The sequence below is a fragment of the Lathyrus oleraceus genome, chromosome 1 (assembly GCF_024323335.1).
Source record: "Lathyrus oleraceus cultivar Zhongwan6 chromosome 1, CAAS_Psat_ZW6_1.0, whole genome shotgun sequence".
NCBI classification, from domain to species: Eukaryota; Viridiplantae; Streptophyta; class Magnoliopsida; order Fabales; family Fabaceae; genus Lathyrus; species Lathyrus oleraceus.
In genome coordinates this window covers 91,946,818-91,961,649 of record NC_066579.1, presented here as the reverse complement: position 1 = coordinate 91,961,649, position 14,832 = coordinate 91,946,818, and the positions used below count along the sequence as shown (strand labels likewise).

Below are 14,832 nucleotides of genomic sequence, written 5' to 3'. Positions count from 1 at the left end.
GTGAAGAGTGGGATGGTGTCCTTTGAAGACCGTGCACCAAATATGAAAGCTAACACATTGCCTGCTCATGGTAATCCCTCTGTTAATATGGTAGATGGATGTCCGGGAAGTTTCAGAGTGATTGATGCGCGACATATTCGTCGATCCTTGGTAGAAACGCACAAAACCCTGTGTACAATTTGTGATTGCAAGCACGACCATGATAGTTGTGTAATTTGCAGTATAAACCCCCGTGGGTTGATCAGTCACCATTTTCACTATATTTTTGTTGCTTATCCGACAAGAAACCAAGTATTTTGAGACACTATGTACGCATTATGGTACCTTTCAGTGGCGGAACTGAGGGGGGACGTGGGAAGGCCACGACCACCCCTCAACTTTTTATTTTTTTTAATTCATATATATTAAATTACTAAAACATCCTTATTTTAAATTAAAATTAATTTTTATTTTTTATTTTTCATTCAAAGTTAGGTTAAAATACAGATAAGGTAAAAAGCTCATACATTTCCTTTCTTTCTCATATGGGTTTGCTACCGGCACCGGAATCGGAACAAATTAAAGTGATCGGCATCTAAGAGGTAAAAAACGTTATTCATTCTTCTTTTATAAAAAGTAACAAATTAAAGTGATTGCTTGATTTGTGTTTTTGAGATTTTTAGGGTTCTTCTTTCTTGATGTGTTAAAATAATCTATATGAGATTTATTAAGCCAATTCATAACACTGTAGTTTATAAATATAGTTATACACTGTAATAAGGTTTATTTAATCATTGTTGCTGCTAATTTCTAATAGTGAAGTTACCGGTATTTGAAAACGGATTAAAGTTGATTAATTAAGTTTATTAATTTTTTTCTCTTTTAATTTTTATGTTCTCTAAATTGATTTTTGGATCTGATATGATATTATAGGAAGAATAAAGATGAATAATAGGAAAATTGATTCTTTTTTCAAAAGGAAAGCATGTGAAATTGAAAGAGAAGAGATAAATGAAGAAATTATAATCCCGACATCCGAATCTGAAACAGTTCTTGAGAATCCAACAATTGAAGAGCATCATGGTTTTGAAAATTCTTTGGAACGCGATCCTGGAAAGCGTCCTCCGATTTGGCAATATCCACCAAATCAAGTGGATGCAATACGAAGAGCTTATCTAAAATGGGGTCCATATCAAATTCATTTAGAAAACTATCCTTTGTCCGGTAACGAGGATCATCCGAGAAGGTTTCAACATACTTGGTTTAACATATTTCCATCATGGTTAGAATATTCACCATCTCAAGATGCCACATATTGCTTACCATGTTGTCATACCCCGATTTTGGTTCTAAATCTTTTATGTTTGTTTGACATGCTTGGCCTAACTTTACTTTGGTTTTGTATGAGGATTGTGGTTTTGATCCAGAGTCATGGTGTTGTGATTGTGGATACATCTATGGTCTGGGTCATCTGAACAACCAAGTTTCTTGTGTTTCTAGCCACTTGCCAGCCAAGTTATTGGTCCATGGATACTATGTCAAAACCCTGACCTTATGGTCTCATTTCATGGCTTTGTTCATGTACATTATCAGTCAAGTTATTTTCCAAAAGTCAAACATGCAAGTCATAAGACAAAACAATTTGGAAACCAACTTCAAACCTTTTTGTCAATCCATTTCATCCATTTTAAACCAGTACATTTGATTCCATACAAGAAAAATAAAAAAAGAACACTTTGACCAATTGTTGACTTTGGTCAACAGTTGACTTTTTGGTCAACTTTGACCAAAGTCAACTTGAATTCTTTTCTATCCTAAACCACCAATTGTCCAATCCTAGTCCTAATCCCATTTTACAACTCCATCTTGATTTTGTTTTGGCCATTTGTACATGGTCTTCAATGCCATCATGCCATGAACTTAGTTTGAGCCAATAAGCCTAGCAAAATAAAGCCATGTTGCAACATAGAGGCGATGTTGGTAAGCACTTGTAGAACCATTGGCAAGTCAGGACATCCTATGAAACTCCACATCAAGGCAATGCATTGGAGTCAAAGTCAAGACAAGTTGCAACCATTCTGCAACATGACTACAGGGCAGAAGAACAAGATTAACAACAAAGAAAGGAGTATTATTTTGAAGCAGCAGTTAAAGTGGGATAGAGCTTTGGAGACTTTCAACTGGTTTATCGGTAACTCTCATGAGTTGAATGTCATGTTCATTACAAATCAATAAACTTGTCACCATCATACATGTAAAACATGAAACAAGCATAGAGCATAGAAGGTTTGGGATTCTATATGAAGAATTATAGATAAAAGGAATTAAAAATGGAAGTTGTCAATTAACATAGATTTCTTCATAATTCAATCGCAAATTTACACAAAGTTTCAATGGATTTGAAGTTGCAATTTAAATCACCACTATCAAAGAGTTTCTTACTACGCTCTTCTCCAACCCATTTCACCTACAGCTCCAATTCAATCCACTTCACCAAAAGTTTGTTTCTTTCTCCACAATCTTGGCTGCTTCTGCTGCATCAGCGGCAAAACCAATCGCTTATGGTTTCAAAACTTTGTTGTAAACTAGGCAATTCTGTTGCAACCTTTAGGCTTACATTGACAGCATTCTTCTGACCGGCAAGAAATGCATCCAAGTCCTTGACTGGTACAAAAAAAAAACAGCACCCTGTCCATCTGCAGTTAGAGCAAGACCTCGCACCCCGTCAACCTTATCCTCAGCCTTGGCAAGAGCTTTTGCAAGTAACTCAACAGCTGTCAAACAAGAATTCATTCAACATTCAATTATCAAGCCATCTAATTCAACTGTTAGTAATTCAAAGTTGTTTGATTCTATAGTCAAGAAAGATCAAAAACAGTAAAGAGTACTGCTACAACTCAGTTGAGTAAAGTGTCGCCACAAATATCATAAGTTCTTCTACTTCCATGACAGGGTCAACCGGAAGATTGTAGTAGCGCAGGAGTTAATGTTGAGAAAGCATGTGAGAAAGTTTCGTCAAATCTTGAGCATGTGCCTCTGTTGACAAAAGGGTTTGCTGCATACAAGTTCTGCAGGTTTTGTTGCCGTTGTGGGCCTGCTACATACAACACTGCAAGCTCTGATATAAACCCTACCGTCACCATGCCCAACGACTCTTTGTTCGCCGATTTTCGTTTTGATAGAAAGAAATTCGGCGCAGATACTGCCAGGTTTCAGAAAAAATGCCGATACTAGTTTGGCGAAGATTAAGTAGTGACCGGATGAAGAAAACCAGGCAAAACAATTATGCAAATAATCAGTTCATAAATAGAATTACTCAACTATCACATTTTGGATTCAGCTGCAGTGTTAATTTCTACTTCCTTCTTCATCAGGCACAACGGGACTCTCGCTAAATAACCTTGTAGACAAGACCCCGTCTGATCTTCTTGACATTGGCCAAAACACAAGTTATAGCAGAAACATCAATTTTCCAGCCAGAAGTATCAATTTAAATTCTCCAATCTCAAAATATGCAGAAAACTCTTGTGACAAAAGTTCTGTCAGAGATGATATGTTCAATTTCTCCCTTGATCCACATTCTCTTAAATCTGCACAAATTCAGCCTTCTCAAAATCAGATCGCTACAGGTTTTCATGATAATCCAACAATAAACTCTGAAAGTTCGAATCCAGTTGTACTTCATGATGATGTCTGTCCAAGTTTGACCTTGCCGGTTGATAGCCCGGATAGTTCAAGAAATAATGTTTCTTTCAAAAATCCACCTTCTTTTCTCAATGACTTCATTACAAACACCGGTCAAATGGTTGATCAGTTTAAACACGAATATTCTGCCTTGGATTGTCAAAAGTTGAAGGCGAAATTTTAGGACGATTGAAGAATTCAGAAAGGTCTAATGATTCTAAACTAGTGGAGTCATTTGCTGTAGCAGAAGATGCGACCGGTGTTGTTCCTTCAAATCGCAAGTCTTCACCTGTACACCCCCCACATAATTTTGATGAAGTTGGAAGTGACGGGTCTCCATCTCAAACGGAAGTAGAGAACACCAACCTTTACCCTGCTGAACTGGCCCTGCATTCACCACAAAACCAGACACCTTAATCACATGATCAAACATAACACATATATGATAAACAAAGCCTAGTATTGGCATTCAGAAACTTACCTGCACTTTGCTAGGCTTGCTGCAGCATGCCTGCAACACACCTGCTGCAGTACCGTGAAACCATCCTACAGTCCAACATAACATAACAACAAAGTCAGTCATGACATGTCAAGAATCACCAAAACAGACAAGTTAATTCAAAGACCAACCTGTAATGCCGGTTACAGCTGAAGCATCAATGCACCATGAGCATTTTAGAAAACCAACAACTCCTTTTGGTGTGCACTCATGTACAACACAATCTGCAGCTTCCTTTAAAGAAAGGCCTTTGAATTCCATTATCGCAGCCATATCTCTTGCTACGGTCCCGCGGATTATTGCTTCACCTATTCCTGTTGCAGAAACTGCACAAAACTCATTGGCATATGTTCCAGCACCTATGACTGGCGTGTCACCAATTCGACCAGCCATTTTGTTCACCAATCCACCAGTTGATGTTGCAGGAGCTAGATTCCCATTACTGTCAACAACTACACATCCAACAGTTCCAATTTGACTATCACCATTGGCCAATGATGTTTCTGTTTCATTCTTTATAGTATCCTTTTGGATTTGTTGAGTATAATCAATCTGGACCCTATTTGCATCTTTTGCCTGCTTTAGTCTTTCGATATTTCCGGAGCGATGAAATGGCTTCAATCTAAAGTCTCGACCCTTTGTTGTCTCGCAAACTCCTCAGCACCATCAAATGCCAGATAAATATGAGGAGTATGATCCATAACCAATCAATCCAAAGAAACTGCATTAACAACAATGCTAAAACCAGGAACAGCACCACATTTCATAGTGTTACCATCCATAATAGAAGCTTCCATTCCAACGGTCCCTTTGTTGGTGAGAACAGAACCTCTTCCAGTATTGAAGTGTGGAATGTTCTCTAACTCACAAACAACAAGTTCAATGACATCTAATAGAGTCATGTTGGATTTGAGAGCTTTGACACCGATTTGTAGGCAGCGATGGAGGGTTTCTCATTCACTTTAGCACTATCATATTCTTTCATCGGGGCAAAAATAGCTGGCGCGTAAGATTTCTCCTCACACTCAAGCATCACAACAGTTTTCTCAATTAAAGGATTGTCATCTCCATCAGCAATGGATGAAATTCCCGTTTCCTTTTTCTTCAGCATGCTATTGGTACCTTCTAAATTCGTTGGAGATTTGTTATCATTCAACTTTTGTGTCTTTACTTTCGCTGATGATACATTTTGTACAATGCTACTTGCTTTAGATGTTCTAACCTTCAGTTCTGGAAGGGCTGCTATTTTGCTTTTATCATGATTCACAATGGCCGAGATCTTTTTGCTCTCTGGTCTATCAGATGCCTTAGCCTTTGTTCTACTATCACTTTTCTCTAGCTTAGATTCAGGCAAGGATGACACTGATTGGCTTAATTTGTTTTCATTCAAGTGGTTTCTAGTACTCAACCTGCTATTTTTTGAGGTTTTCGAAGAATCAGCCGAACCAACAAAAGCAGTTCTGGCAGGAAATCTTTGAAGGGGTGAGGATGGCCCTGGTCCTGAATCACTAAATTTTGAGCCTTTATGAGAGCTTGGTGAAAGTTTTTTAGGAACTTCTCTCTTTGTAACATGAGATGCCGCTGGTGAATGTGAAGTGACTGAGCTACTCTTGGCAGCAATTCTCTTTTCTAAACTTAGCAATGACTCTTGAGCATTTCTCCATTGTTGTGAACCTGCTTCTGCCTTGTTGAGGCAGATTTGAAGAACCTGCTGCAAATTCTTGCCACAATAGAATCACAAACAGCTTACCAAAACACCCTGCCATGGACACTTCCTTATAAGTCCCTGCTCACTTCAAGCAACCGCAGTTGATGCCAATTCAACATACCACTCACTCTTCTTCTTGAGAAAGCCCTGTAAAAAGTCAAAACATTGGTGAAAGCTAAATATGTTCTGCTACAAAAGTGTAGAAACTCATTAGAATTCAAAAGAATTGATCCATTTATGTGGCTCACCTCAAGCCAAACAAAATCCCAAAAAACCTGGTGAACCATGTTTGTTACCTTGCAACTCAACCTACATGTCACCTACTGCAGCCAGTCTATGCATTAAAACCATTAACAATCACTCTTCAAAATATCCATTATCCCAAGTCAAACCAAGCTCACCATTTTTTTTACTGCGGTAAAAAGGGACACATTAATCAGTCAATTTGCAAAACCTACAGTGCAAAACCATTAACCAACAGTCAGAGGGCAAAGTCCAAAAACATCCCAAATTGGTATGAGGTCAAAGCAGAGAAGAAAGTTTGTGAGATACCTTTTCTTGAATCTAACATGGACAGGGTAATTCTGTGTCTGAGCATCCAAAGTGCTTTGTAGAAACACTCCTTTTGAACAGCAAGGACCCCATTGGAAACCCTAATTCACAGAATATAAAAGGAGAATGAATCAGTAAGCAAAAAAACCCTAGAGAACACAGAGAGCTGGAGGCGAAAATCTGAGAAGAAACCCTAAAAATCCCAAAATCAATTACCTGGAGGCCAGCTTCTTCGTGTCCTTCACCACCACCGTCGTGACACTTTGTAAGTACTTCTCTCTCTTTCTTTTTTATCTTTCTCATGTGCTTGCTGTTGAAAATATTGTGAGAGTTGAGAGTGATTGAGAGGGGTTTGTTGAGAGCGAGAGAGGGATTCGTGTGAGAGATGGAAAGATGCGAGTGAGATGCTGAAGGTTTGAGCTCGTAAGGTGAGGGAGAGTGAGGGAGACGAGCTTCTGTTTCCATTTTCTTTTTTCTTTTTAATTAATTCTTTTATTATTTAATTTATTTCATTTTTAACACAAAAATCAGAAAAATGTATATGTTTTTATTTTCTTTTATTATTATTATTTACTTTTTATTTATTTAACTTATTTTGTTTTTTAACAGAGATAATAAAAAACCCATAAAAATGTTTGTTTTGTTTTTTTATTTATTTTAAATTTGTTAGCCCAGTTCATATATTTATGGTAGTATCTCAATAGCAGATAGTATTGAGTGGCCTAGGGGAGAGAGTTTAGTTGCATAATATTAGGTGGAGAGGGTTCGATACTCATGTGAGGTTTTTTTGCTTATTATTTGATTTTATCTTCCTTTAGCATTTTTTATCCTCTTAGTATTTTATTAATATCTTCTTTTTTATGTTTATTATACTCATGATTTCATTTGTTAATAATGCATAGTTGTTGTATTTTAGTTTAGTTCAAAACCATTTTTTTTAAAAAAAACTATAAAAATCATACTTTTCTCGATTTAATATCGAGCCCATTTTTTTACACCCTTGTAAGTCGATTGCTTTTTAAGCATCGCCATCAACCTCACATAGCTTACTCTTGGGCTTTCTTACAATGAGTCGGTTCCTTTGCACTTACACTCATACATGGTTTAATGCTTTATTATTTCATTCTTTGATTATTTGATTCGATTATATACTTGTTTATATCTTACTTGTTTGATTAACTGTGGCCTACTTGTATGGTGTATGAGGCATATATTTATATTGCTTGATTACCATGTCAACCCCCATTCATAACAAATGTACCCCTCTCCCATGAAATGTATAAAATTTACTCTTTCATTCTTTATTCACCTGTTAATACAAGAATTAAAATGAACATTCGATAACCATTTCAAAACAAGACCAAAACCTCGATCCAACGTCGAGTGATCATTTTTCAAAACCTAACAGAACCAACACGTATTCATCCACCCTTTTGTAAGTCGATTGCTTTATGCATCGCCATCAACCTTGTAAGTCGATTGCTTCTTGCATCGCCATCAACCTTGTAAGTCAATTGCTTCTTGCATCGCCATCAACCTTGTAAGTCGATTGCTTCTTGCATCGCCATCTACATTTACCCCACTCCTCTCCTTGCTTCATTCGTCGATTCTCGTTCCGATTAGGTAGCACCCATTAGATAGAACCCTTTGTATGATAACATATGTAGAATTCCCATATTCTTTGCATGTTAACATTAGGTAGATATTCCCATTTGTAAATCCTAAACGCTTAAGTACACATTGCATGACAACTTTAGGGCAGAGCTTCCCCATTTCTTCTAGACCTTTCCGAGCGTCTCCGATCTTGTGGCATGTAGTCCGTTCTATTGCAAAGAGGTAACTGCCTAAGACTCGATTCAGCGAGCTGCGACACCTACTGCTAGGACGTGAACACATCGCCCACTCTCCTCTGACACAACTGGTGTCCTCCTTTGTAAGTCCATGTTCAGATGGCAACCCCTATGTAGGGGAACTACATCGCCCTGATCCTTGTTCCAGACAAGGTATGTAGGCAGGAGGTCGTGCGAGACCTCTCCGGGCACTTTTCCCTTTTTTGTGTGTGTTTGTCTGACAGTTGCTAGGCTCGAGTTCCCGACTCCTTAGCGATTTGTTGTTTGTTTGTGCTTGTTGTGTGCTTGGAAGCTGATGTAAGTCCATCGAGTGGCATTCGGGTTCCAGTGTGGGTTTGTTGGGTTCGGATGCTGATGTAAGTCCAGTGATTGGCAGTCGGGCTCCACGTTTGCCCTTTTGTGTGTGTTTTGGTTCGGATGCTGATGTAAGTCCAGTGATTGGCAGTCGGGCTCCATGTTTGCCACCTTTTTGTGTGTAGGTGTCTTGTTTTGTTTGGCGTGCGTGAGCCGAACTACGGCAACTCTGATTCTCATGTTCAGATGAGATACGTAGGCACAAGATGCGATGTCTTGCCGAGTTTGACTAACGACTAACAACTAATCCTTGTTTTTTTTCGCCCTCGTTGCGATCCCTTTCTCTCGCCCTCGTTGCGATCGAGACCTTCCCTTTCTCTTGCCCTAGTTGCAATCGAGACCCTTATTCCCGTAGTTAGGTTGAACTACGTTTTGCTCTGATTCTCATTCCCGATGAGATACGTAGGCATAAGACGCGACGTCTTAGCGAGCACACTTATCCTTAACCCTTAGGTAGCCGAGCTACGAAGACTCTGATTCTCATATTCAGACGAGATACGTATGCAGTGGATGCGACATCCGTGCGAGTCATTTTCTTTGACCCCTTTCTTTTAGTAAATAGTACATTAGATAAACACACACCCTTTAGACAAGAAACAACAAGAGTGGATCCCGTAGAGTACTACGGATGCGTAGGGGTGCTAATACCTTCCCTTCGCATAATCGACTCCCGAACCCAAGATTTGGTTGCGAGACCTTGTCTTTTCCTTTCCTTTCTCTAGGTTTACTTCGAGCGTTTCCTTTCCCTCCTTTGGGATAAATAACGCACGATGGCGACTCTTCTGTCATTTCTTTCTCGCCGGTTGTTTTTTCGCACACCGTATTTTTCGGGTTGCGACAGCTGGCGACTCTACTGGGGACCTGGTTTCCCTAAGCGAGTCCCTCCTAGCTCTTGTAGGTTTCTTGTTTGATTGGGTGTTTATTCTTTTGTACAGTTATTTATTTACCTGCTTTACCTTATTGCATTCATGTACATATGTCTGCTGTACTTGTGGGTTCTATGGGTTGGTTGTTTGTTGAGATGGGATGTTATATGAGAGATAAGCCCACTACCCAGGCTTGAGTGTACACATAGGTGTTAGAGTGGATAGTCATGAGGCTTGCGTGGTATGTTGCCACGTTAAGTCGTTCATGAGACCCACATCCAGACGAGGTTTCTTTGGATATATTCTGTCCTATGGGTGTTCCATAACGACAGATATTCCTCTAGAAATCGTCGACTCTGGTGACCATTTCCCGAGAACTCAGTCGAGGCCTCTCCTCCGAGACGCGTTTATGTTAGCTCTGGTGGGCGCATTCTCGCTACTCAATCCGAGGACCCCGAGACTGGGAACTTGCTTTAGGATATCCTGTTGAGGGGAGTTAGCAGAGGTCTTTTATCCCGTAATAATGCCAAACCTTCAGTGGTAAACGTATTATTCTCGACTGAAGGGCTAAAGCTGACAAACTTCTGTTCTTAGAACCTACCAATGAGGGGCGGGCTAAATTCAGGAAACCTTAACCTCCAACCAACCCGGTTTTCTGGAGCAGAGTTTTGATCTTATATTATATTCTTCAGTGGGTTTTCTCTTCAGACAGTGCAACCCGACAGTTGCTCAAGCAGATACAGCAGTCCTGATCTCCACGTCACTGCATTACATTCACATCATCACATCATTCTACATTCATATCATTTAACACATGTTTATCCATTTCTAGGGGGTTTACATCTTCTTCTTGATTCCGGTCGGGGTTTTCTCGTTCTCCTGAGATGGATATTGGCAGAAAGAGACACGTCGCTTACAAGTTTCCAGTGGTTTGTTCGGAGCCTATTCAACAACTGATGAAGTTAATGGATCACGGTTCTCTAGAAGGATTCTGGAAGGATTACGGTTTGATTCTAAGCTTCGTCACGGTTCTCTCCCAAGATCAACACGATGCTCTCTTTACACTGTTGCAGTTCTATGACCCTCCATTGAGGTGTTTCACATTCCCGGATTATATTTTGGTCCCTACTTTGGAGGAGATTGCCAGTTTTCTCAGAGTTCCTATCAAGTCACAGTTATTGTTCTACAGTTCTGAGTTTCTGCCCGACCTCAGCATGGTTGCTTCGGCCACATATTTGGGGAAATCAGTCTTGAAGGCTAATATGTGTCAGAAGGGAGGAGTCAGTGGTTTTCATTTGAGTTTCTTATTGGGAGAAGCAAGGAAGAAATTTGAAGATGGTGACCAGAGGGGTTTCAATGCTGTGTTGGCTCTTTGTGTGTATGGGATTATCCTGTTCCCTAATGTTGTCAAATTTGTGGACATAGACGCAATACGCCTTTTTGTGTTGGGTAATCCAGTGCCGACCTTGTTGGGAGATTTCTTTCATTCAGTGCATCACAGGAATGAGAATAGAAAAGGAGGATTGGTGAATTGTTGTGCGCCTTTGTTTTATAAGTGGTTCAGTTCCCACCTACCCAAATCAGGAGCGTTCGTTGATGTCGAGGACTCGTTGAGTTGGTCAAAGAGATTGATGGGGTTGAGAGCTGAAGATATTTCTTGGTGGTCTGACCGGAGCTTGCTTCGGGCGGATATTATTCACAGTTGTGGGAGCTTCCTAAATGTACCATTGGTAGGAAGAAGAGGAGGAATCAACTATAATCCTTCTCTAGCAGTCAGACAGTTTGGGTATGCTTTAAGGACTCCGCCTTTGGAAAAGGATGTGGAAGAATCTCTGTTTTTCCATTCTTCGCCTGATTTGACTGTATCCCGTAAAGCAGCTGAGGCCTGGCTCAAGGTGATCAAGAGAGGAAGAACTGTGCTTGGAAAAGGAGATTGTAGAACTTACCCTCAGTATGGAGAGTGGCTTCAAGGAAGAGTCGAAGAGTTGGGTTTGCCATTTCCTGTAGAAGAACCTTTGTATCCACCAACTCCTGCGCAGTCAACAATGGTGAGCCGAGAGGAGTATGATAAATTAAAGAAAGCCATGGAAAAGCTTCAAACCGAGAACTCGGAGTTAAGTGCGAAGTTGCAAGACTATATGCATCAATTCCATGAGGCAGAATATCAGAAGGGGGAAGCCGTCAGATTGCAAGGGGAAGCAGAAAGGAAATTAGCTGTGGAGGTGGACTTCTTCAGGAAGACAGACAAGGCCTTGGGATCATCCAGTTCCGAGTTGAAGCGAGTCAAGCAACAATTAATGGATGCTCATGGTAAATTGGCAGGGTGGCAAGAGCGATGGGATGCATTTTCAACTTCTCGGAAGGCAAAGGAGGAGGAGATGGTGGCCGAACTGACTGGACAGATGGAGAAATTGAAGACTTTGATGAAGGAGAAGAACAATGAGCTTCTGTGCGCCCGTTCTACCAATGGTTACATCACCGATCAGCTCAATGAGGCTCGAGGACAGATTGAAGAACTCAAGGTGTTGGCAGGTTTGAAGAAATCCAGACTTGAAGAGGTATTCAGAGAAGATGATGGGGATTACTACAGAAAGCACATCAACGAGTTGGATGGAGTCATTCACCAAAGGAATCTGCTTATCCGGCGTTTGATAGAATCCCCAGATCATCCTGACACGATAGTATTGCTGGCTGAAGTGAGGAGCAGTCCTCATGGTTTGTACACAGGAGGCTGAGTCTTGATTATTGCTCCTCTTTTTACTTATTGCTTTGTTGTTGTGTAGTGATGATCCACAGGCTTGTTGTGGAGATCTTATTTTGATGTATTTCCGGCTAAGGCCCCTTTCCTCGAACTCATTTGTATGAAGACCTTCTCTCTATTGCATATTGACCTCGGAAGTTTATCCATGACTCGGTCTTCTTGCACTATTCACCTGATGTGAGACTGGAATCAAGGGGGTAGAATACCTTTTGGATGGGATAAATATGTCATTGCATTAACATATTCATTTGCATATTCTTGCATAACAGGTGTCGCCGCGGTGTTCTCATGTTATTTGGTGTTCCACTAGCAGGATAGCTGATTCAGGAATCCACCGATACGGAACCCGCAGAAACCAGCAGAAAGCAATGGAAAGTCTACAAGCAGAGCTTGCTGAGATAAGGGTCCGCATGAACCAGTTCATGGATGTGGTTCAGGGAGTAGCGCAGGGACAGCAAGAGATTAGACAAATGATACAAAGGAATCCTGCAACTACTCAACCAGAGGTTGTGACTGATCCTCCAAATGCAGAGGTTAATGGGCCGACACCTATCCCAATCCCACACAACAACCCTAATCAACAACCTATTCACGATGATCAAGATAATCAGTTCTTGCTGCCGGAAGATTTTGGCATGGGCCATGGCATGGATCCCATGTTCAGGAGATTAGAGGAGAGGCTGAAGGCGGTAGAAGGACAAAACCCCCTGGGGGTAGATGTTTCTGACTTGGTGTCGCATCCTGCGAAAAAACAACCGGCGAGCTAAAACAAAAACAACACAGCGCCGCCACTGCGCGTTATTTATCCCAAAATAGGGAAAGGAAACGCTCAGAGAAACCTGGAAAAAGCATGGTCTCGCGACCAAAGAGAAAGGGTAAGGGAGTCGGTTACGCAAGGGGAAGGTATTAGCACCCCTCACGTCCGTCGTACTCGACGGGATCCACGTTCTAAAATAAAGAAAAGGTTGCTAAAACATCACACACACACACAGGGAACGCAGGTGGGGTTAAGAGAAGGGAGCTCGATAGGACATCGCATCCTATGCCTACATATCTCGTCTGGAACAAGAATCAGAGCTACTGTAGTTCGGCTTACGCACGCCAAACAACACAAAACACACAAACAAACAAGGGTGGCAAACATGGAGCCCGACAACCACTTGATGGAATTACGTCAGCATCCGAACCAAAACGCACTCAAAAGGGCAAACATGGAGCCCGACAGCCAATCACTGGGCTTACGTCAGCATCCGAACCCAAAAACACCAAACACTGGAACCCAGATGCCACTTGATGGACTTACACCGGCTTCCAAGCACACAACAAGCACAAACAAACAAACAACAACTTGCTAAGGAGTCGGGGACTCGAGCCTAGCATTTGTCAAACGACACACACAAAAAAGAAAAAGGCGCCCGGAGAGGTCTCGCACGACCTCCTGCCTACATACCTCGTCTGGAACAAGGATCAGGGCGATGTAGTTCCCCTGAAAGGGACTGAAATTCTAGCCAGAAACAAAGGGGAGACACACTACCAGGGAGCTGTACTCGAGCCTAGTGTTATCATGCATATTGCCCTATGTTCAGGTTTCTACCTACTTGCACAACTGCAAGCTAATCCTATCCAGGAAAGAAGCAAGCATACAAGCATACAATCAATTCAAGCATTTCAAGCAAACATGTCAAACAGATATTCACAAAGCACACACTATAACCAATCAAGTGGGCTCACACAATGGGTTTAACTGCCGAAGCAATTCATCTGTACATGGGTATTATTCGCTCTTAACCTTGCCATTGAGGGGCTAAGGTGAAGCAGATGAAAAGGTGAGTGAAGATTAGACTTCACAGCTCTTATCCCTGACCAGGGAGAGCTTCAGACAAAGGAGCGTGGGTTCAGAAAGATGGAACCCTTCTACGCTCAAAGACTCTAACTCAACTGTGCAACAGCACTAGATCTTGGGTTTGTGCCCCAATGCATCAACACACAGCAGTGTGAGCAGAGGGACGACTCAACAGAATAGTGGGGGATAGATTGCATATCCCTTGCTTCCACCAATTGCCTCATAGAGGTCTTTACCTGCTTGGGCACAAAAAGTAAACAATCACAAGCATTGCCTCTTAAGGAGGACTTCAGACAGGTGCCCGGCCAAGTAACAGGCCCGGTCTCCCAGACTACATGAAGTCAAGAGAACCTACCTCAATTGGTTTACACAACCAAGCAGCAGCAAGCAAGTTCTTAAGAAAACTATAAGCAACTAAATGTACCTGAAAAACAATCAAGTATCATCAGTACTCAGACAGACAACAATAAACAACAAATGTTAATCAGTCAAACTATACAGATTAACGCACACAAAGGCAAGCTATAAGCTCAAGCTCAAGCTTCACAACCTACAAAACAAATTCATGTTAGTTCTCAACATCAAACACATCCAATTTAATCAACTTGGCTCAATCCCTTTATGCATTATGCATTTCATCCTGAAAAATCAAGCAAATGTGAGAAACAAGACCACTAGGCCAAGCCTAGGGTCCAAAGGTGAGACAAAATTCTAAACAGCAAGGGATCTTCAACCA

General features: G+C 41.1%; 1 pseudogene; it reads right to left on the bottom strand.

Moving 5' to 3' along the window:
- Positions 1–3,794: 3,794 nt before the first annotated feature.
- Positions 3,795–5,079, bottom strand: LOC127093204 (isoaspartyl peptidase/L-asparaginase-like; annotated as a pseudogene).
- Positions 5,080–14,832: the final 9,753 nt, after the last annotated feature.